Raw genomic sequence first — 25666 nt, 5'->3', positions numbered from 1 at the left:
TTTAATTTAAATACATTTAAACCAATTTTAATTTAAATACATTTAAATCAATATTAATTTTAATGCATTTAAACCAATTTTAATTCAAATACATTTAAACAAATTTTAATTTTAATACATTTAAACCAATTTTAATTCAAATACATTTAAACCAATTTTAATTTTAATACATTAAAACCCATTTTAATTTAAATACATTTAAACCAATTTTAATTTTAATTTATTTAAACCAAATTACATTTAAATCCTAAATAATCTTATAAGAAATCATTACAATTGTCATATTTAAGCAACTTTAATTTTTTTTAATCTGCCATGATAATGCAGCTCTTGTAAGTCCGAAAAATATTTCGGTCAGTTTGATCGATTTCTGGGAGAAATTTAAGCTGTTAAAATTTTAGCGATTCAATTTAAAATAAGTAAGCAACTTAATTCGGTGTTTTGATACTCGTGAGAATACCAAGTACAATCATTGAATTGGTATCTTGATTAAACTCGTCAAAAACAAGAGATTAGGGTTAGATTCCATTAAACATTGACTGGTCTTATCTTTGTTTGACTTCTTAGAAAAAAACACTAGATAAAATGAATATAACGGCATATTCAACACCCAGAGCCACTGTAACTAGCTGAAACTACTAAGGTCGTCGCCATTCAAGTTTTAATAAACATCATCGCCGTTTCATTACCTGCTCAGTAGATGGCGTGATTCGTCTCCAGTTTCTTTTGTGGAGCAATTTTAAACTCGTAGCTTGGGGACTTGAGCTCGCTGAGAAAAATCAACGCTTTAATTAATATAGAAACAAAACGTTTTCTGTCCAATAGTGAATTACTATTTGGGTGCATGTTTTTAAACAGGTCGAAGGTCAATATTCTTACGTCACTGTGTCAATTTAAATTTGAATTTCTAGTTCCAAAATGTCTTTATTTAAATAATAATATCTTTAAAAGCCTGTCATATTTCATTCTTGCGTCACCAATGGGGCAGCCAGAATATACTTTTATTTATTACTTTTAATCCGAGACTACCACAAGCTACCTATCTCTAGAGATCGGCGTTTGAATAAGAAATTATCCAATTATTCATTTTATTCATAACCGACAATTATCCAAAAAATATCTGTATAAAAACCCATTATTTTTGCATATTTAATCGTTGTTTATTCGTATAAATTGTTCAAAAATAAACAGTTAACCAAGATTTTTATGATTAATCGAAATTTTGCCGGTTAATTTATTCGTTCCGCCGATCTCTAACCAAATATTACTTTAAATTGACCATTTAATTAAGATAACTATAATAGATTTCGAACCCATCATTTTACTTATACTTAACATGCCTAACGTTTTCGTAGAATTAATTAAATTAGCTGATAATATGAAGGCAGCCTCATGACGTACCTAAGATAAACCACGCCTCTAACCTTTTCCTAGCTAAAGCGAAAAGACAGCTAAGGGGCAAGGCACGCAGCTTTCACCCAGTAGGCGGAGCTTATAGTCCATAAATCATGAAAGCAGAGGCCAGCTCGTTCTCGCTTTAGCTTCCATGCACTCTAGGCATTATATCGCGTTAAATTAAGCCAGTCACTTATTTATGACTCCGCCATTTATTCGGCCTTTGTTGTTATTTTGTTGTCATTATTTTGTTTTCAGCGAACTTCCAGACAGATTAGACGCGCTGAAATTTATACCGACGACGGAACTATCATTCAAAAACGAAAGTAGATCTGCGAAATAATTATCCGCGCGACGCCTCTCAATTTATAAGAAGCGCTTGGCCGTATTCCGTTCCAGGAAACAACGTTTCATCCCGGAATGTATCTGACCATTTCTTTCCGTCAACGCAAGACAGCGAGGCATCGGCGCCTACTTTCAATCTTCTTCGGCGTCTCTTTTTTGGCCTAATCGCGTAAAGCCAATGGATCCACGGACGAAATATGTATTGGAAGTCGTGAGCTCTCTACAAATAAACAGGGTGCTGTTTTTGCAGTTGGACCAACCGTCGCTTACCCGAAAAATTCACTTGTGATTTAACTTACAAGGAGAGTACCTGAGGTGTTTAATGCTGATTTGGTTCAAAGTCGGGCGTAATGTAGACCTATATGAGATATGAAATTTCCCAAAAGGAGACGTTGCACTACCCATTCGTTTTGCCATGGCAACCAAAAATGTTTGGACCACTTTGTTACAGTGTGTTCAAATAAACAAGATTAAAAATATATTCGTGATTGAATCATTTTAAATCTTAATTCACCGGAAGGTACAGAATTGATTTTAATCAGATTTAATCATGATTTAATCAGACGGTGGTGTCTCAAACCAAAGAATTGATCTGCCATAAATCATACAGTTCGCCGGTTCCTGTGGTGCAAATTTGGATGGTATACGAATGTCGAAGTGCAACGTGGGTCTTTCTCAAAAGAAAGACTGAATTTGGAACTGCTCTTTTGGTATAGCAGTTTTTTGGAAATAATGTTACACCATATAAGACACATTTTTGGAAAATCTGCCCTGGTAATACCACAAAAACCGCTATGAAATATTGCCTGCATTACCGTAACCTAACTATTAGCGAAGCCAGAATTGGATTAAATAACATCCACATCAACATCTAAGAGCTAAACTAGCTATTATACCTTCAAATCCAGGAACAATCGAAAAGGATTCAACGAACACAGGTGGGCGGGAGCCTGTGGTTCTTATTTCCCCAACCTTACAATACACCCGTGTTTTGCGGGGAAGTGCGGGATAGTGCAAAGGTTAAACGGAGCACCCTGTATTCGTATAAGAAGAACGGTTCTACGTGTGGCTATTTCTCTATTTTGACCACTGGCGTAACTTACGACGTTGTTTGATATGATCTAGACAAAATATTTCTTTCGACGCGGACTGCTTCGCTGCTGCTCTAATATAATTGTTGCCGGAATCAGTCACTGTTTGAATAAATTATTCGCGAGCCCTAAAAACACAGAAGACTGTAACTTTAGTCCATTTATCTGACGCGCGCTACGCCAAACGGCCAGTCGAAATGGCGACAGTATTGGCTTCTACGGAATTCGATTAAGGAAGTATAGACAAATAATAGATTTCATCCAGGCCTAGGCCTATCGCCTATTCAACGTATTCCTACGAGATAAATGGCGTCTATACGGAAGGAACCGGAATCGAGTATTATACTTTCCTGTTTCGCTTCGTGCAGCTTTTCCAAGAATAACCCAAATGACATATTGCCACCTCCGCAACTTTCTCTCTAGATGGCGCTAATGATAGGTACTACGTTGAGGAGACAGTTTTTTACTTTGAATGGATATCCTGTATTCAATTTATTATTTGTCTATAAGACGACGGACAAAAATTAGCCTTTTCAGTTTAAATAGCGCCACGTAGTGGCCCAAGCGAGAAGCCGATAAACTGCTTGATTTTCGTCTGTTAAGCGGACGCTTTGTGATTTATATGCTGCTTAGCAGACGAAAAACGTGCAGGCTGCAGCTTATGAACTTTTCCCGTTGACCCTGTTTAACCTAAAAAGGCTAATTAAGACTTAACAATACACTATTACTTGATTAGCACTTTCACCTCGCAGCAAAAGAAGCCGGGTTCGATACCAGCTTGTGGAATTGGGTGAAAATTCAGAACAACTTCTTCTGCGTTGAGTTTGCAAGTTCTCTGCTAAAAGGGGTCTTAACCCGAGTTCTTTGGTTTCCCCTTTTCAAAAAATCTGGTAGATGTTAACGTTTATATTGAGTGTAGGGAGCTTTTGGCATGAACGGCTAGACACCACCCGCCTACGCAGTGTAACCTGGCCATCTGAATTAAAGGAATTAAAAGTCGCTAGATGTCTCGAGTCTTGGGTGGAGCTAATTATTATAAGTATCATTATATTGTTTAAACCAGTGTTGTCTATTGTTTAAACCAGTGTTGTCTACTGTTTGCACTATATAGATAATATTAATTTATTAATAACCAAGTTAAGTGATTAAGACTATTAATTGTAAATACACAGGGTGTTTTTTTGTTCGAACGAGTAATGGTTTACGAAAACTACTTAAGGTAGATATTTGAAATTTTGTTGGTTAAGTAAATAAACCGGGGAACATTGATTCGTAAAATTTCATCATCGTTTTCTTAAAATATTTTCCTAATGTAAGAAAAATTATTTTCTACAACTAGGTGCTAGATCAATTTGGTCAATATATAATTTGTAGAACGTCCTCTGAAACCTACGAAAACCTTAACTTCAATGGAAAAAGACATATTTTTCATTGAAAAACACGACTTGAAAACTTGACATGTTGGGCAAGCCAAAATAATCTAGAACGAGATCGCAAAGATATGCACTGATCATTCACGTATCTTGGGAATCGACGGATACCTCCAATTAAGTAATACCTGTATTAGTTATAATCAAATATAAATGCCACACACGCCGAATATTTTGAACGTTCAAAAACAGTATTCAGGCTTTATTTAATACAATAATTTATTTCAAACACGCTAAATAATTGTTTACCAAGTGGGTTCAATTATACCCCTATCCGCTGCAACGCAATCTTGAGCTCGGACAATCATACCATCAAATGTACGCTCTATCATTTCTGGTGTTACTTCTTGACAGGCAATTTCTTGCGAAGTTTGACTCTCGTTTCAATAAGAGTTGCGCGAACCCTTTCTTGGATAAACCCCCACAAAAAGTCTAGCTGTGTCAGATCAGGGGCCCTTGCAGGCCAAATAACTGGACCGTTTCTTCCAATCCATCTGTGAAGAAACTCGTTGCTCAGGAATTCAGTCAACTCTCTATGATTATGTGGTGGGGCGCCATTTTGCTCATAACAAATTCGGCGTCTTTCAGCCAAAGGAAGGTCATTGATTTCATCTGCAAACTCCTTCTGTTTTGATTCAAGAACACTGGGCCAATCAAACGATTTTCTTAATGTCCAACAAAATCATTTAGGCGCTGGAACTGAACTTGGTGACGATGTTTGAATCCCCAATGAGGGTTTTCGTCCGGCGATAGGTGATTATTTTGATGGTTGAAAGGTCCATCTCTAGAAAAAGAACATTCGTCGGTGTGGAGAGCAGGGCGCGTAAATTGGGGATTGTCGTTCACCGCATTGAGCCGCCAGTTGCAGAAGTCGTCACGTCTTTGAAAAATCCCTTCAATCAGTCCTTAGTATGGATGGTACATATATTTGCGTAAAATTTTCCAAACACGGTTTTTACTGCAACATAGATCGGCACTCGTGGTCGCGCAACGTCTTGAACAATGTTCTCAAAGTCGAAATTAGGCTGACCCAATCGACGTAACCTATGTTCTACATTACCAAACTGTTGAAGTCACTGACCACTGGCTTTACTACATTTAGGGACGGTCTTCGGTTTGGATGTCGATCTTGAGAAATCTCACACCTTCTCCAAAGTACAGGCCAGCAATTAAGGTACACTCCGCTCTTGAATGATGAACCATCATTCGAAAGATTGACGATCTTGATGATGCTCCAATTAAATAGCAAAATATACGTGAACTTCAAACCATTTATGTCTAATTAAATGTTTCAAAATCATTTTCCGAGTTTTTTAAAGACTAAAAAACGGATCACAACAATATTGAAATTTTAATAAAGTGCGCGACTATCTCTTTCCAGGATCAAACAAGTTAGTTTTGGCTGGCCCAACTTGTCAAATTTCCAAGTCGTGTTTTTCAGTGATAATTAAGTCTTTTTTAATTGAACAAAAGGTATTCATATGTTACAGATGATGCTCTACATATTATTTTTTGACAAAATTGATCTAGCACCTAGTGGTAAAATATAATTTTTTAGCTCTGTCAAAAAATATATAAAATCAAAAGTTCACGATTTCAAATAATTTAAGATGTTTTAAGTAGATGATAATGTTTATACTAAAACAGTTTTGTTTAAATATTTTGTAGTTAGATTTTATTGTTGTGTATATTTACACTTGTTTAGTTTATTTTATTTTTAACTTTTAAATTTTTATGTTTGTCATGTTATTTGAAAATAAAAATAAAAAATAAAATTGCTGTAATGAAGGGCTATAAGTCGCTTGATGACTTGGCCCTTAAAAATATGTAACGTTTTTTGTAAATCATAAAAAAAGCAAAATAAATTGTATTGAATTGAATTGAATTTAATTGAAATGTTTCAGAAAACGAGGAAATTTATTTATGTATTTATTTAGGCAGATTTTATTCAAATTTCTACCTAAAGTAGTTTTCGTAAAAATTAATCACCAATCCAAACTTAAAAAAACACCCTGCATAATTAATTATTAGTATTACATTATAATTTTCGCAATCACAACTCTTATAGTTTGCATAATCTGACTTCAAATTTAGGCAATAATTAGAAAATTAGCTTTTCAAAATCACGTGACATATTTATTAGTTATTAAAAATGTAATTTTCGCAACTTGTCAGATTTAGATGTTTCGAAGTCTTATTTTATTTTAATGACTAAATTTCCACAATTTTTACGAATAAAGCTGCTTTACACTTAAAAAAACTCAGTTTTTTAAAAATATCGCCTAACTAAATTGTGACGTGAATCCCTAATTCATAAGTAACGTAAAAACTGACGTAGACTTCTGTAAGAGGAACGTGAACTAGGCTCGTATGATCAATTTAACGGCCTTGAAAAATTAATAAGGGCGACACAATTCTTACAACAATTTAAAACAAGATAGATTGGCGTCAGCGGCGTTTGAATGCTACAGTCCCCAAGTGCCGTATTCCGGTGGGCTACAGAAAACAGTGATGGGCACGATTCGCTCTTTTTAGAGCCTGCTGAGAGCTTTGGATTTAGAATGAGCGAGACATTATCAAATAATAAATCTTAGAAAAGCAATGCCGGCTCTGAATTTAGAAAGATTGAGCATTTGAAGAACCCAGCTTTCTTTTAACGCTCCAACTATTGGCAAATTGACATGAGTGAATGATAATTAGGCGAAAATCTGGGTTTTCTGGACTTGGAAGTAGAATTTTCATAGTGGTATATTATTTTGTTATTTATAAAATTTGTATGGTTCCTAAATTAGGTGATGATTTGAGTAGTTTTACAGGATTCTTATTTGTTTTCTATGTTTGGTGAGCTGTTTGATGACACATGAGGACTCCATTTGGTTTCTTCAGTTGAGCGGGGAGAGCGCAAGCTGAAATGAATTAGACACTCTGCGAACTCGGTGTACACTGCCGTACCTTTGACAGTGCTAAATGGAACTCGCGAACACTTGAAAATATGTACCTTTAACAGTGCTAAATGCACGAACTCGGTGTACAGGTTATCTGAGACAGTCTTACCCCTCGATTAGAAAGTAAGTGGAAATTAGAAAATTGAGCGAACGAAAAGATGAGTAAACACGTTTGATCAGAGAGAGTGTGAAAGTGAATTTGAATTTTCGTCTACTGAGAGGGAGAGTTATTAGAAATGACAAATAAGTCAGGTTAAAATGAATGGTTTGTGAGTTGATAATGAATTGAAAAAATGCCCATTTCCGACAGAAACTAGGATCAAAAATAGAAGCTAATTTTAAAACGCTGGTGAAATCCTTAATAAGCAGGTTAAGCAAGCGCTAGAAAACGTGTAGAGAAAACTACACTTATAAATAATTTTCGCCAACACGTTTTCGAGGATTGGCTACGTATCAAATAGTAACGTTAAAAGGAACCACAGAATAAGTAGATAGTCCATTATGGTATTTTATATTATCTCCATTCCCTACTAAAGCAGGGCGCAATAAGTGTAAACTTTCTTTTCCTGTTTAATAAACTTTATTATTTTATGAAATGGGATAAAAAAGCTACACTCTAAACAAATTTGAAGAAATTTAAAAACTTACAAATAGCTCGTACCGATAGGTCTTCGAAAAGTTGACCGTTATTTTATATTCAGGCCCGACCAGAGAGGGAGAAAAGCCGTTACAAATTACCAGGGCCCGTGCCGCTTAGAGGCCCGTGTTTGAACCAAGAATGAATACTTTTCCTGGGTTGCTCTCAGACAAAGGATAACTATCTCCAGTCTTAACGGCACTCTTTGGGGCCCGAAATATTTTAGTTTACCGGGGCCTGGGCCCGCTCTCCACAGCCCGGTTTATATTTATTTTGAACAATTATAATTGTCAAAAACAAGGACTATAAGTCCCTTGATGACTTGACCCTTTAAAATAGGAATTGTTAATTCTAATGAAAACAAATAATTGAATTTGATACGGTGCTGATTTTCACATTAAATTAATTAAAGGAAAGTTCAACCTCATATATATTTCTTATTAAATAAGCTTGTCTGTATCAGTAATATGATAAATCATAGAAGTTTGCTTTAAAATTCGTCTCTAATCAGGTTTAATTACGGAAAAACTAACTTTGACGTTCGTCTTCCCCGCAATTCATCCGGCGAACATCACGTGCCTGGCTCAAGCGTTTGTTCTAAATAATCAACAAAGAAGTGATCGACCGTTGGTCTGAAGTGGTGTGAAAAAATCTAATTAATTTAAGTATAGTTCTGTCTTAACGGAGATATAGTAAAGTAAATGAAACGCTAAATTTCTAAAATGTCTACAATTTCCTCGTTAATTTAAGTTTAAATTTATTTAAAATTTTATTTCATTGATTAAAAATTAAGCACATATTTTTGAACTTATTTAATAATAATAATAATCAGTTAGGCTGCTTAGGTACCACCTTAGGCCTAAGTCATCAAGCGACTTTTAAAACCATTAATTCAGGCGGTCGGGTTGTCCTTTTTAATGATATGATTTAAATTGAGAAAATGTGTTTAATAAATAAGTGAATATTCGCACACAGTTTCATTTTAACATTTTAAATCGATAAAGCGAGAACGAACAACGTTTCATGCAGGGCCGGACTTAGAGATCCTGGGCCCATAGGCAGATAAGGAGTCTGGGCCCCCTTTTCAGGCGCTGCATTTACTCTTATCCCTGGAACTAGGCTGTGCCTGAATTTCCCTGATTCAGCGTAGAAGTCTGAGCTCTACGGTTATATTACTAAATAAAAGCTCTTAACTAATCGTCGACTAAATACGCGATAATTATGCAACATTTCGATTTAAGGCTGCGTCCGTAAACTGCCAGGCAGATATTTTGCTAATTTTAAAACAAAATCTTCTACCTAGGAATTTCTGCAATATAAATTACAATTGATATCATAGATTTATGCCTTCGAATACAGTAATTACGGTCACTGGAGGGCCCCTTAAAAGGATGGGCCGCTAGGGCCTAGGGGCCCATCCTTTTAAGGTTGGCCTAGGCGGAAATACGGCACTGGTTTCATGTGATTAGCAAAGATGGATATATGATATGGAATAGATGTATTATAAGCTACTGCATACTCAAATCGATAAAAGTCCAAGTATTTGGTAATAAGCTATTAAAAGCCGACAATTCTAATGAATGCGTTTAATTATTAATACACGAAAATCTTCTTCCTTTTGGCAATTGAATTCGTTAAAAGATTGAAAGCGGTTTAAAATTGAATGAGAAAAGCAATTTGTGAACATCGAAAGGCGGCAATGGTAGCTGGCGACTCTCATTATCGACTCTAGAGATTAACTTTCTAAATTTTTTAAACGTTCCTTTTTGTCAATTAGCACGCCTGATTGATTTTCAAACTTCAATTTCGAAGCTTAAGAAGCTTTTGGGAGGATTATCTTCCAAATAAAACTTCTACGTTGTTAAGCTTCTCAGTGCGCTCCACAGCCTTCTTCGATTCGGTTTTGTTAACACTATTAACTATTAGTCTTTAGTAAAAAAAACATTTTTAGCGCCCACTTTTTTAAAATATAGCCCTGTTGGGTTCAATCCGCCTTTGTAACCATGGTACCTCGACCACGGCGAGAAGAAGGCTTGTAGCTATTGCCAAAATATCAAAACATCGTAACTTGGGATACAATAAAGTTAGAATTACCATTTTTTAAACTAAGTTATCGTATTTAGTATTGGTGTAAGCGTGTTCCGCCGAGTGGTGCTGTAGGTAGGGTGCCTATTAAAATAAAATGGCACTACTTTTATTTTTATTTAAATTAAGTTTTAAATTAATCGATGGTGGACCCTTTTGTAAACAAGTGTAAAACTTAAAAGGTGTTCCAATAAAAAGCATTTAATTATTATTATTATTATTTCCATTCAAATTGACTAAGAAACGTTAGTTAGGGCAAAGTTATATAAGGCCTCCGCGAACTTTTCTATGGCGAAAATTAGTACACCCAAAAGCGGGAAAGTTGATAGTCGGACCTCTAAAACATTAAGACTTTTCACTATTTATTTATCATTTTTCAAACTCAAGATTCAGTACTACGGAAGCTAACAACCTTCATTACTACTGTCGACTTCAACGGGAAACGTTATAAAATTGCATTACTAAACGAATGTTAGTTGACAGTAGATTATAAGCTTTGACAAAAAAATCTAATATCCTTCATTATATGGAGTTTACAGATCCCACATTTTTGGTATCCGAGTTAATTTGAAAAATACATTTAGGAAGGCAACGAGTGATTCACAATTTAATGTTTTTTTGCAATATCAAAAATCCCAAAGTATCAAATATGCGAACAATTCATTGAAAATTGATTGATGATCACTCAGAAGCATTTAACATCATAAGCTACATTGTGATTTTTCTCAGTCACTCTGGTATGCAACAATACGCAGAGGTATTCCTTGGTTTAAATAAAAAAAACTTCAAATTATTAATTCCTGCGTAATAAAAAAAAATTATCAATATAATAAGCTACAGATTGCAAGTAAAATAAAAAAAATCCAATTTAAAAAACTATTCTCTAATAACACCAATTAATTTGTAAGATGTATTTCAAATTGATATATTATAAAAAATATGAACAGAAACGTTATATAAATTACTTAAACCTGCTAGACGTTTAAAATTAGCTTTAAAACTGCATACAACTTTAACACATACCTAAAATGAAATTTTGTTCTGATACATAACTTTTAAACTTATGGACTTCAGTTGTATATTACGTTTGAAACTCCTTAACCGTTTAATAAGCCAAAATTTTTATTTAATAAAATAAACCCACGATAATTTTGTTATTAAACCCATGATAATTTTGTTATTAAACCCATGATAATTTTGTTATTAAACCTTTGATAATTTTGTTATTAAACCCATGATAATTTTGTTATTAAACCCATTAATGTATTTATTTTAACCATGAATATCGAACTATAGCATTACTCTTTCTACAATTTGGGGCTAAGATGGGTGGTGCGTTTTTACGTTTTACTTAATCGCTTTGTTGGGATTTCCCGATATAACCGGAGAAGGAAACGACTCGCGATTCTCACTAGTCTAACCAAATTACTAGATAATCATAGATAAAGGAATTTATTGTTAATATTCTTACCTACTTTCGTTCAATCAAAAAGATGTGTACTAAAATTTCTTATACAAAATTTCGCTTTAAGCCTTGGCACGAAAAGCTAGTCAAGTTTCAAAATATTGCCCTTCAAAAACATTTTTGATCGGCAGCGCGTAACCAAAGTCCTAACATCTAAGCCCCTCAAATCCTAGCGACTGAGGTCAGACTACCTAATGCAGTTCGATATACGGGGTTGAAATGAATACATTAAAAGTTAAATTCTTATTACACAAAACTGCTGGAAACTTCGTCTTCAATTGGGTTACGACCGTATAGCGGATGGCGACTTCCCGAATGTTACCAACAAGGCACAACAGGGACAAATATAAGATTTCCATAACGGAAATCTAGAGTTACATATCTATAGTTTTCGACGACCACAAAAAGAGGGCGTATGGATAATTTTTGGTATTCAAGTGCGCTAGCTACAAACTGAGTTTGATATGTTTATACGCCATATAAAACCTAGTCGTAACACTTAACAAATTAAAATTTTATCAAATTAACTATTATGGTTTCAAGACTCACATTTAAGCGAAGAGATTTAAAATATATATATTTCCATCTGATTAATACGTACATCAATTTACGAAAAGGTGAAGAAAATTGATTACAATTATTTTCAAACAATTATGAAATAAACTAAACTACACTTATTTTTTTAAATTATTCCACCAAAAAGTTCTCTAAATCTAAAATATCTGATCCTTTATAGGTCGCAACTTAGCCCCCTCCCTTAAATATGCCCTTTAACTGCTTTGGTAAAAGCATTTTGGTTTTAATTAATTTGGTTCTTTTTCACTCTAAAGGTATATCAGAGTGTCCTAAAAACGGTATTCATGATTTAATCATTTTTAAATTTTTAATATTTTTGTAGCCCAAGCAACCAATTTGATTTCAATCATATTTAATACGAGTGTATCCTAATAATTTCATCAACTTTAAAAACGAAAAAAAACCAGCATTTTAAATTATATATTAATACACTAGGAGTAACTAAGGCTCTATTGCTATCGAGCTTAAGCCACGTGAGATGTAAGACGCAACACGGATTAACAAATGAATTGGCTGGTCGCCTTCGGTAACAAGCCTCAGCCGCAGAAAAAGAAAATTAACGACGTTCACTCGTAAAATAATTATACCGGGAAAAGGCTTTAAAGAACTCCGATTCGTTCCCTAATTTAAATTCTAGGATTATTTCAATTATTATTCACGAAACTGCACTTAATCCGCGTAAATTGACGTATTTCGAAGGTTAAAAAAGACCAAATGAGGTATATGAGCTCCAATTTGAGTCAATACTTCAACTCGAATTTTTTCAACCATGGTGCGAGCGAAAATCAAATTTGTAATCTCCGCACATATCTATGGCAATCATAGCAGCATTTCCGTCATACATAAACATTTGTAGACGAAAATAATTATTTTTTCTTAAAATAGTAATATACGGAATATTATAAAGGTATTTAGAGTTAGGTTCACACGACGCAAAGTTCGAATATTTTTCTTTTTAAACTTTTACATTTGACTAAAGACGGATTTTTCAGTAATGGTGGACAATTTTCGGAGAGGGGGGGGGAGACAGAGAAGAGAGGTAAAGAGTGTATAAGTAAATATTTTTAGTTTTTTACCAACAATTCGACTGTTTTATAAAAATTGAAAGTCACGAAATGGGTAATTTGGACCCCATTTAGGTTAATTTAATCAAGTTAGAAGAAACCACCTATGGACTGTGAGAAGGATGATAAAATACGCGAAAAGTAGGTAAGTCCATAATTAAAAGGGATAAAATAGCTAAATCCTATCGGTACGAGTTATTAGTAAGTTTTTAAATTTCTTCAAATTTGTTTAGGATTTAGCTATTTTATCCCTTTTAATTATGGACTTATCTACTTTTACGCGTATTTTAATTTAATCAAGTTTGGGTAAATTGGAACATTTTTTGGTAAAATTGGAACACGTTTTGAGTAAAATAAGGAAAAAATCTGATTTTTGTTTTAAGTGGTCAAAACCATTTTCGGTTGCCATGGCAAGTCGAATGGGTAGTGCAATGTCTCCATTCGGGAAATTTCATATCTCATATAGGTCTACATTACGCCCGACTTTGAATAAAATCGGCCAAAACACCTCGGGTACTCTCCTTGTTAGAGCAAAAGCAACATAATTCCTGTTACGTGGTTTTGGCTTTCAGGTGACTATTTGCGCAACAAATATTTAAGTGTGAAGGGAATTGTGGATCCCTAATTAACTCGAGTCGACCACCCAATGTTCGGTGATTCACTCACATCCTCAACAATGACAAAGAAAATGAAACCATAAAAGCGAGCCGCTCTCTGAGTTGCAATGTACGCTTTTATCGACTTTTATTGAAAAGGCCAAGATTGTTTTTGAAAAGACGACTAATAAAATTAACTAGAGTTTAAGTAAATTTTATGGTTTAAAGCGCTGTTCATGTTTTAGCAAGAACGTTTGTAAGTTACCGAGAACGAACGAGTTAATCTTCCAGGGCCAATGAACCTATAAGCTCTCCCAACGAGGTTTTCTCGCAACAGGCCGGGGTAGGCCTGGTCCTACTTGAAATTTTGGTTGGGGCCTCCAAAAGTCGTCTTAAGGGGCCTCCAAAATTTAATATATGGGTCCCCAAATTATTTAATATCAGAAAATTCTGTAATTTGTTTGCGAAATAATTTATTTATTTATTAATTTTTCAATATTCAATGCGAGTGATTCGCTTAACGACACTGCTGGTTATATATTCCATCCAAACGTACGAGTATCTCTAACAGTAGTTTATTTTTTACTTCTAATTTTTTCGTCGCGTACCCATTTTACCCAAAAATTGCACCACTTGCTTAAAAAAAAGTAAATAATCCATGTGGACGAATTTGAAAAAATTGTGGTTGGGGGGCTCCATAATTTTGGGGGGCCTCCAAATGATTCGCCTACCTCCCCAAAAATCCTGGCGCCGCTACTGGCGTTTTTAACCAATCTAAAAACACAACCGCCATCTTTTAAGCTGTTGGAAACGTGTATTGTAGTCCCCTTTGGTGGGAAGTATATAACTACCCGTTTTACTCGAAAAATCATTTTGGAGCTCTGTTATTCGTGATCCGAAAAACTGCCAAAATACTACAAAGATTAATTTTTTTATCGGTATACCTTTTGAATAAAGGTAGAATAGTCAGTTAGATCCTTCCCCCGAAGTGCCGTTAAAGGGAGTACAATTAACCCCTCTTGTTTGGTAGGTTGTGCTTAGACTATATACCAAGTAGGTTCCACAAGCCTTCCTACCGAGGGGTGGAAAGGAGTTAGTTTGCTTATGGGGTATAACCTTTTTCGGAATTTGGGGGTAAAACCCGATCAAACCCACTCCTTGCCGCCCCTCGCTAGGAAGGGTTAAGGAAGCAACTTGGTATAGCCTAAGCGCACCCTAGAGGGGTTATACTCCCTTTAAGCAGTACTTCCGTTAATAGCGACGTATAAGTGTTATTTCCAATAAATGGTTTTCAGAGCGCTTGATATTGGACATATTTTTCTAGCCTTAGTTATCGTTCTTAACCTCTCAAAGTCTACGCGTCATTTAATGTCAAATTTATCGTTCGCCCAGCCGTCACCAGATTTCGGTGCGGTTTAAATTTGTGACGACATTAAAATTTATAGTACGAAAGTCCGGTCCACGCTTGGAAGTAACAGCTTTTGTTAAAATCACGCGTCGCAGCCACGAAAGGCAGAAACACGCGCCACCTTCCGGGTGCGGTCCGAGGAGAGAATGATGATGGGACAATACCAAATAAATGAGACTGGTCTGAAGCGCCATTCTCCGTTGGCGGGAATTATCCCAACTAATGTGCGGAGATGGGAGGGGTTTTTTTTTCCTTTCGTGGCTGCAGCAGAGCCCCTTAAAGGGAGAAAGACTGCTGAACATTTCAATAAAGTGTTCGGAATTAGGCAGTTGAATTTTATTCCTCGCGTCAAAAGATATTTTTTTGAGTTCATTTTTGGTTCTCGTGTTTGCCATTTTATTAAAATTCTTTAAAGTATGAAATAAAAATTGCCTGCTAAGAACTGTTATAAAACTGCCTTTTTTTAAACTCGTCATGAGCAGTCTTGGAAATAACACACGTCCACTGGTCCAAAACTAGTTTATTAATTGCTTGGACCAGTTTTTTAATTAAAATACTAGGGGTCACTGGCCTGTAGGACCAGTTTAATAAGTCACTTTTTATGGGCATTGAGGCGGGACCAGTTTAAAAATTCAAGATTTCTTCCAATTTTACTCCGCCTTTTTTCTTTCTAACACAATAAACGTCACACTAGAGATTCTAGACTAACTTGTAAGATGAAGGGCATACGAAGTTACCAGCAACCTTTAGTAGTGGTATTAAGTTAAAATGAATAATGCAGTAAAAAACTCCGCGGCGCGATTCACGATTCACGCCTTCTCGAATTATAATCATTTATATGGTTTCTATCCACATTTCACATTCCATAAAAAATAATTTACAATGTGACCAATAGAAAAAAAATCATGGTAAGGGTCACTGGTCCTAAGGACCAGTTTTAAAAAATGCCTTATTTCCAAGACTGGTCATGAGCGATTGTGACGGGTGGGACAATTCAGTCCGCTCGTACATCTGATCAGGTGTGAGATGTGTGTTACGGCCACGCTAACGGGGGGATACTTGGGGATAATGACGGAACACCCGTGGCGGAAGTATTCCGACCACCCGCTGGGGGATTAGTAGTTGTCCTCACACGTCCATGCATACACAAACTCTGCATCCCAGACCTTGGGACTACAGGACTACGCCAAGGGCGTATTTATGGGGGGGGGGGGGGTTTGGGGGTTCAAACCCCCCCGAAATGCTGATGACTTTGGTGGTGTCTAATAAAAATCAGTGAAACCTCCGTCAGCACTCCCCCTTGAAATTTTTCCCTCAAAACCCCCCCTGAAATAAAATCCTGGATACGCCCTTGGAGTACGCCACTACTCAGGTTTTCAATAATCTTAAATTTTCGGTGAGGAAAAAACAGGGCTACCGGTCAAAGGTTTCCTAGACGGCCAGATTCAGAAATACACCGAAAATGGCCGGCTTTAGTTTTCATAACAACTGTGTATTTATCTTAAATTTTCTTTTAATTTTTTATTTGTTAATTACAATTCACTTTTTATTTAATACATCTTAAACATTATTATATTTAACATTATATTAATTATTATTAATTTAGTTTTATATTATTCATAATATTATAATTAATTATCGTAAACTAACATTACTAGATTTGAACATAAGTGGCATACTTCCCAAGGATGATGTTTTATTATAAACTTTTGCTTATACGCATAGTCTTAGAAATTGGTAAATTGCTAACGTAAATTACTTTTAACTTATCCGAAAATAACAAATCCCAAATTTCCTTCCGGAAGAAAAATACTAAATTTTTCTTTTAATTTAACTGATCAATGGATTTTTCCCATCTACAACATCAAAGTTATATCCTAATTTATTAAAAAATATATTAAATTAAATAATATTACTTTCATTGCAACTTAATATTGTCTATAGAGCTCTAAGAATGACATGAATTCTGGACATAAGTACAGTTTGTCGGACAGTGGCAGGGCAGTCTAGCCCGGGTCCACAGCCTACCTGCACGATTTGGCAAAATTGAAGACTTTAGCTTTTTCTTTAGATTTGAAAAGCTAAAGATTATTCTTCATCATTGGTAAATTAACATAATTCATATGCAGATTATCTATAATTTATCGCTGTAATTCAACAATCTTTTAAATTACCATATTAACAGAAGCGTCTAAGTAAAACGAAATACATGTATTAAACTGTACCTATTTATATTTCATTCATTGTGACGAATAAAAAAATTATATGAAATAAAGAATATTTGCTATTTCATCGGAAATATTTTGCTGCATCTACGGTGTTGTAGAAAAACCGGCTTTTCACTGATCGACTCGCGGATCAAAAATGAAATCTTAGGAATATAATATCTTTAAAAAATACAGTTTTACTATTCAAGTATTGAAGCTTCTGTAATGTGCGCGGTTATTGCTAAACTAATTTTGGTTATGTTGACGTCAGAGAAACTCTAACCTTGTCGTTAAAACAATATTATTATTCGTATATTTATATTCCAAATAGTTCTTCAACCATGAGTAATGTGGTGTACTTGTAACGCAATTCATTTATCAAGAGTCATATCTTAAGATTGGGCAATCTCTTATTATATAAATAATTGTATCTGATCGTTATATTTATATATTAAAAAGTGTTTAAACAGAACCCAATTATGAATATTGATTATTAAATTAATAATTACCCTTTTCTGATTTTGTGGTCCTTAGTTTAAAATTATCTTAAGAGCTATACGCTCGTTGACATTAAATACTAAATAATGATTGAATTATTAATATTATTAAAGTATTGTTATTATAAATACTGATTTGTGATTTAATTATTAATATAATTTTGTTAATTAATTATAGTTCCAGAAAGCATAATTTTTATTGAATTTAATCTAGTTAAACTAAATTTTACTTAATAAAACTAAAAAATATTTGGATAATTTAAAATCCGTTATAATTTATTATTAAAATTATTTAAATTATAAAATAAAAATGGTCAAATCGTTTTCAAGTCCTAAATTAAATGTTTGTTATTTACTTAAAAGCAGTATTTGGGTAAAGATTTTACAATAATTATATTTATTAAATTATGAATACCATAAATTTATAAAGATTACATTTCCGTTAGAGAAACACCGTAACGTCATTGGAGCGCGATAATAAGGCAATAACAGTTCCGCTTATTGAAGGATACCAAAAAATACCAAAATAAGAAGTTGGAAAAGATCCAAAAGAAAAGTTTTTTTTCACTTACCCTGTCCACTTATCTTCAGAGATAATGTTATTATTATTTCACGAGTGTCAGTTTTTCGAAATAGTTCCGGGCTTGTCTTTGTTGAACGCGGAAATGAGATATTAAAACTTTCGCGCTCCCGAAACAAATTCGGCCACTAGCAGCACTGTTTTTTCACAAGATCTCAAAAATGTTTTTTTACGAAAGTAATAAATTCTTGAGAATTGAAGGTCTTTATTTCGCGTTTTCTGCCGGGATTCGATTCGACCTTCGAGTATGGTTTACGAGACACTGGGCCACAGAGTAAGAGGGAAAAGAAAGTTATAACACTATTTTTAATTCATCCTTGTCATAGTAGAGCAAAATTGTGCCTCCGGACTCGTAACGCTGGTTAATTCGAAGGCGAGACAAAAAGAGCCAAGATTTACCGGCGCTACTATCGACGCTGCTCTGATATTTGTACGATAAGAAAGCGCGTCTCTTTCGAGCATTAAGAATCCGAAGCACGTTAAAAGCTCGTTACGCGGCGATGGAATGAAATTCTTTCTGTCGGTGGCTGCGGGCTGGCGGAGACGTGTGGACGCTCTGTCCTGGCCGTTTATGTTTTTAAAAGATCGCGCAGCCGATGCCAGCGACTCCTGTTGACTTCCGAGCTGGGCGACTGACGCCCCGCCGCCACCAGACCTTCTTCGATCCTTCTCACAGCAATCATGTCGTAACTGACAAATGTTGCGTTTTTGCTTTAAAAGACTTTCCGGGATTAAAGGAAATACGGAACTGAATCGAAACGGTGACTACTAGCACATGGAGTGACCGTCTTTAAGATTATAAATATAGCCTTTTTTAAGGTCAAGGTCACCATTCAAGATCGCCATGGTTAAATTCATTATTATTATTATTATTTTAGTATAATTTGGAGATTATTTTGAAGGTCGAGACCGCCATTTGGAAGGTCTTTTTTTACGTAATAAGCGCCACTTACTCCTAGTTTATGTTAAACCTGGTAAAAGAAATAAGTACGGAAGTTCATACTTCCTTTAAACGTTTGTGATCACGGGATTTTAGATTTATGTTGGATTTTCGAAAAATATTAAATTATGAACCCAGAATCGTGTTAATTTTGAGGGCGGGGTTAAATTATCGTGTTTTGGAAAACGATAAGGTGTGCCTAAGTCCCGTGTGTCGTCCTATATTTTTCAATCAATTCTGTGTACCTTTCAAATCGGATTTTTCCTTTGATATCCGGATATGTATTCGAATTTTGATATTTTGTGAAATAAATTATTTTTAAATTTCTGAAATCGTTTTCCTGTAGAGTCTTTGGGATTATCACAACACAGATTTCTAGTTCGGTCGAGTTACATTTACTTCGTTGTAAATTATTTAAGGCAATTTTTGGAATTTATGTAAACCTGATATTTTTTAAATTGAACTATAATGAGAACGAGCGATAAGTTTCATGATTTCCAAGAAATTTCACAAGAGGAATAGAAACTTTATTTTCCAGTTGGCAATGAATGTATAACGAGGTTTATATATCGCTGGATGAGATTTCGATTTCTACTCGGTTAGACCCGTAAGTCCAAATTTTGAAAGAGCATTTTGTGAATAATCTCCAAAGCAAGCTTGATGATTCGCGAGCCACGCAACAAATTCTCATCCGTGTTGAAGGGAGAAAACACGAACCCAATTTGGGTAATTGGCCTTTAAAACATGGGGAAATCCACTTGCAGCGTTAACGGTTGGCTGTTATGAAGTAATTAATAGAGGGACGTTTCCATGGCAAACCCTCAATTGGGGAAAATAAGCAAAGCAGCGAATGGACATGAAAATTCGCCATGAGCAGAGGGGTTTACGCATTTTTTGACCAGTAGAAGGGTTGGAAACAAGCTTTCGCACGTTTAAACGCACTCTCGCAAGCTCAAAATTTGTGTTAGCTTCGAGTTCGGGACTACTTATTTTCTTTCAATTTTTTCCATTAGATAGTAGCGGCAATGAGAGTAGCGGAGGTTTCTCTAACTACGCTGTACAGCCAAAGGTAGCGGAGAGAGGATTTTCAGCCCCGGGAGTAACTGATTTCTAACTCTTTTGGGCATATAGTTCATTCCTTCCCACATATACTTATACTCTAAGGTTCGACTTTCGCAATAAAGATTGAAGTGAGATTGGAATAGCTCGTAGCACGCGTCGCGATAGACTCCATCGCCATCTCTTTTTAATAAAACAACTAAAAGCTACCTATGTGAGAAAATTCAGCTGGCGAGAGTGCGTTTAAGGAGAGCCGAAACTTGCCCGTAGGAAAACCCTGTGAATGTTACAATTTATTTCATATTTGTATGAAACTATGATGCGTAGTCTTTAATTTATCCAGAAATCAATTTTTGGTTAAAACGCTAGGTATTGTTCTCATGGACCAAAAACTTGCCTGACCAACTCAAAGCCATATGTTTAAATATATTATTAATAATGGAAGATGCTCATATCATTTTGTTAAATAGGTTATAGCTTAAAATCGGTTCAAATTAATATCCTTTGGTTTAAAAATCATTTAATTATTTGAAATATGCGTTTTAAATCACACTCCATCCGTCGTTCTCGAGTCTGATAGCGCCTAAAATATTCTTGTGTTATATTATTTATAACCGTTACAACACTTAAACTTGTATTTTTAAATTTCTTAACAACTCAAATATTTATTAATTAATAGTCGATTTAAAAAAACTGTACGTCCTTAGTTGCATTTCTGGTTAGGGGCTTTTGGTTATATCCCTATATTAGTCAATACAGCATGATGTTGATGGAATACTTACCCAATATGGTGTATGGTGACCGCATTCGTTAGAAATACCATGCTATAGGAATTAAATTTATTTTAAAAATGCTAGTCATTCAGAAACTAATTTTTAAGCAGCCAAACCAGTGAACATAATGACATGAAACTCAGAGCCACTAGAATTGTAAAATTTCTACCAAATTTTAAAAAAAATATGTAGTAATTTACGGTGTGGTTCTTGCCTATAATTTAAGATGATAGACTGCTAAGATATATCAATAAATCTATAATTATGTTTTATAAGTGTGCCAGTTTTTCAAAAAATATATATAGCAATTGGTATTATTTTCGATAAATAAATAATAAATAAACTTAAAGTTTTTTCTAAAATGTTATATGCTTAAATTTTAAAATCTGTTCGAAAGTCGAATGTCTAGGGATAATATTTCGTCTTAAGATTCCAGATGTTAAATTTAAAGTAGCAGACGACTTTTACTTTAGACTTTCCAACATTAACTGTATTTTAGAAGCGAAATTATACTAATTTTTAGTAAATGGTGATATCGACCTTCAAAAATTTTACCATTTGAAATTTGGACACCCATGTTATAAAAGATAGGCTTAAAAATACTTATATTAGAATCTCAATGTTTCTTTTGGTGTTATTTCAAAATTTCGCCACCGGCAAATCTATTAATTTGGCTCTGAAGATTGCGTTTGTAAATAGTCCATTTGTTATTAAATTATCAGAAACATTACATGTACTGAAATGGACCAAGCTGCTAAATTTCCCGAGACATTACATGTACTGAAATGGACCAAGCTGCTAATTTTCCAATGACATTACATGTACTGAAATGGACCAAGCTGCTAAATTTCCAATGACATTACATGTCCTGAAATGGACCAAGCTGCTAATTTTCCAGAGACATTACATGTACTGAAATGGGCCAAGCTGCTAAATTTTCCAATGACATTACATGTATTGAAATGGACCAAGCTGCTAAATTTCCAGAGACTTTACATGTACTGAAATGGGCCAAGCTACTAAATTATCAGAGCCATTACATGTACTGAAATGGACCACGCTGCTAATTTTCCAGAGACATTACATGTACTGAATTTAGCCAGGCTGCTATAATTTGAAAAGCTTCGATCAGGGTGGCACAAATAGGTTTTTATGGTAAATGGCAATCTTGACCATGAAAATCGTGAACTAACACTTCAAATTAGCGAAGCAAATCTTTAAATTAGTGATTTCGACCACGAAAACGTTTGTCTCGAAAGAAAAATAAAAAAATCTTAAAAAAACACCATAATTAGAACTAAAACCCTAATAACACAAATAATTTAATAAATAAATAAATCCAACGTGACTGAGGAACTGTTCGTCCTTCTTCAAACATATTTACGTCTGTCTAAGGAGAAACAGTTCCCAAATATCAATAGGGTGACTGGACCTTCAAAACTGCCCTCTAACAATAATAATAATCAGCTATAGGCACCCCACCCAAGTCTTCTAGTGACTTTTAATTCTTTGATTCATCAGGTAGCCGGGCTACAATGCGTAGGAGGGTAGTGCCAAGCCCTTCATGGCACTATGTCCGTTAACCTTAACAAGGTATATGGAAAAGGGAAACCAAAGAACTCGGGGAAAGCCCTGTAAGTGAAAGCAGTGGGAAGATCAATTTCAAACTCAACCCGGAAAATGTTGTACCGAGTTTTCACGCATGCCACAAGCTGGGATCGAACCCAGCTCCTCTCGCTGCTACTATAAATTGTAATTTTGCAGATGCGATATCTTGGTTCCGAGTACGTGTAATCCTCTCTATTACATAAGCTTCGATACATCCCTCGCGCCCTCCGCTCTCTCCAGCCTTGCTCGGGCCATTTGTCATAGGCACGGGGGGGGGGGGGGGTGCACCCTGAAAGCCTAAGTGGAATTTATTTCAACGTGATTTTAATGTATTTTATTACGAAACGTCGCTACCGCTTGTAGCTGTTTGTTTAACTTTCGAGAATTTTCGCTTTTTGTTTGTCTACAAAATTTACGATCGTGGATAAATGTACTTGACAAAACTATTTCTGTTTTTATCGTAAACATGCAGACGACAATATTATCATTCGCATTAATATCCAAAAGAATGTTTTTGGCGGCTGCTTTTTTGGTAAGAATATTTATTATACAAGTGAAGAGGGGATTTTTCTATCAAGTGATCGCTCCGAAGTAATATAAGATCAGAGCTACGATTAAAATATTGTCTGACATAAAAATTGAGCAAAACAATATGGTTTTAAAATAAAATTCGTTCAAACTTCTAATTTAAATCTAAATAAAAATGATCTCGATCATCGTTATTCGTGATAACATTCGCTTCTACATATATGAAAAGAATTTGGCAAAATGGTTTTAAAAGAATATGTATCCAAAGATTAGCGACTGGATGGAAAACATTGGATTTTTCTATGTCAATTAACACGTAGGTTTTTCTTCGCGAGCTAGAGTGCAAAGTCCTTAACTTGTTGCTGAATGGATGCTCTTATTTGAAAATAACGGCTTTAAATTAATGGTGGACTACTCGTGCCATAAACCAACTAGATCTTTGTTAATGTTAATTGCCGACCACTAAAAGCAGTCTCGCGTAACAACATGTAGATTGCTAATAGCAGTCTCAGGTAACAATGTTATGTAGATTGCTAATAGCCGTCTCAAGTAACAACATGTAGATTGCTAATAGCTAATTTCTTAATATGTAGAAAATAATTCAACATTGTGGTGAGATATATTGCAAAATATATAGAATACAATGTAGTGTATTCGCGTAAGATAACTAATTAGACTTCAAGGTTTTAAGAAAAACTTTATCAAAATGCCTTTTCTAAACCGTGGTAATTATTGTGCTATTTATTTAATAGTAATAATCGACTAGGCTAATACCGAAAGCATCACGCTAGGCCTCAGTCATCTAGCGATTTTTATTGCCTTTTTATACAAATGATAGGGATATACCGTACACCTTTAAAAAATCATAGTAATATCTTTAAATTCCTATGGATAAAGCGGCGAAAATTAATCACTCGCTCCGAATAAAAGAAACTTCCACAATCAGCTGAGCACCACTTTAGGCCCAAGTCAATTAACAACTTTTTAACGCCTTTAATTTGGGTGGCCCGGTTTTAATGCGTAGTGTTGGAAAGCCCTTCGTGCCACGCGAGCCAACAGCTCCCCATCGCACTAACTATTACCGTTAACCTCAACAAGTTTGTTATCAAAAGTGAAACACACGAGCTTCGGGGAAAACTTGCAAACTCTAGGCGGAAGTAGTTTTGAGTTTTCACCCAGTGCCACAAGCTGCTAACCACTTCCCCACCCCGTCTCTAAGGACTACGCCCCCCGGTTGAGAAAGCACTGGCCAAAATGATTTCTCCTCAAAATTGAAATGATATTTCGTGGAAATTTGCCGCCTCCGTGAGTAACATCTAAGCTTCGATTTAACAAGGACAACCGACAAGGTCGAATGAAATGGGCTTTAATGGCTTATCCACGTGTATGTTTCTTCATTCACTCTGCAGCAGTAACAAATAACATGTCGGTTTATAAATACGAAATACGAAGGTTTTTTTGCGTTCTTGCTGACGCGTAAATTGCAGTCTTCACTTCCTTCGTTCAATCGATAAAAACCGCTATAAAAGGTGACAGTTCCATCTCATTAAAACGCTTGTGAGTTGTGTTGAAGTTCCAACTATGGAATCTATAGGAGCAACAAACACAGCACCCCACACAAGAAGAACGCAACCCGTCAAAAGTGGTCTACCTTCTTGTGTACAGTTTCCATTGGTTAGACGCCTTAGCTCCAGCTGCCGTCGAAAAGGTAAAATTCCGAGATTTCCTCACCCCCCCCCCCCCCCGCCCGTAAAACAATCAGCGTAAAGGTTAGTCCAATGAAATTTGTACTCAACACTGCCTTAGCTTGTTTAAAGGCTAGCTGCTTTATCCTTGTGTTTGTTTCTCCTAGATGGTTTGGTTCAAAATAGCGTAAATGATTTTTTGAGGGGCTAATTGGTAGGGTTTTTCCTAGGGCCCGAAATTCCTGGCTACAGGTCAAAGAATAAAGACAACGAAGGGACCCTTTTCTCTGAGATGATTGAAATGGAATGCCAATATTAAACCTCTTTCCGATGTTTCATAAGTGAAATAAAGGTTAACTGATACCGTAAGCGTATTTTGTTCGTTTTAGCTATCTTCCAAATTTTATTTTTTTTACGAAGAACCAGTTCTAGAATGACCAAAGGTTTTTGTAGGACTTGAAACTAAGTTTTAATGACCCATTATGTGCTCTTTGCCTAGTCGTCACAGTGAGCTGTGCCAAGGCGTAGGACCCGCGCGTGATCATTCGGTTAGTTATTATTTCGCCTAACTGACACACTTATGGGACATTCGTATAGATTTTAGGTAAAAGTATCCTTATTTTTCCATAATAAGTAAATTTCAAACATTTAAAACTTCAGTCGCTTACACATATTTGAATCGTAATCAAAGTTTGGAGCGAGCCATTAAAACTATTAATTTTTAATTTACTAAATGATCAAGCTGAAACATC

The 25666-nt window shown here is 35.2% G+C and overlaps 1 protein-coding gene across 1 annotated transcript in view; it reads right to left on the bottom strand.

Annotated features, from left to right (window-relative positions):
- LOC149923280 (diuretic hormone receptor-like) overlaps positions 1–18860 on the bottom strand; it is a 96209-nt gene extending 77349 nt beyond the window's left edge. Inside the window, exon 1 of the mRNA XM_090163530.1 lies at positions 18314–18860. The gene's annotated coding sequence lies outside the window, so the exon portion shown is untranslated. The remainder of the gene's footprint in view (positions 1–18313) is intronic.
- Positions 18861–25666: the final 6806 nt, after the last annotated feature.

Source organism: Leiobunum rupestre, chromosome 11, assembly GCF_980474605.1.
Source record: "Leiobunum rupestre chromosome 11, qqLeiRupe1.1.hap1, whole genome shotgun sequence".
Taxonomy (NCBI): domain Eukaryota; kingdom Metazoa; phylum Arthropoda; class Arachnida; order Opiliones; family Sclerosomatidae; genus Leiobunum; species Leiobunum rupestre.
Note: the sequence above shows the minus strand (reverse complement) of the source record. Positions and strands in the feature narration are given on the sequence as shown.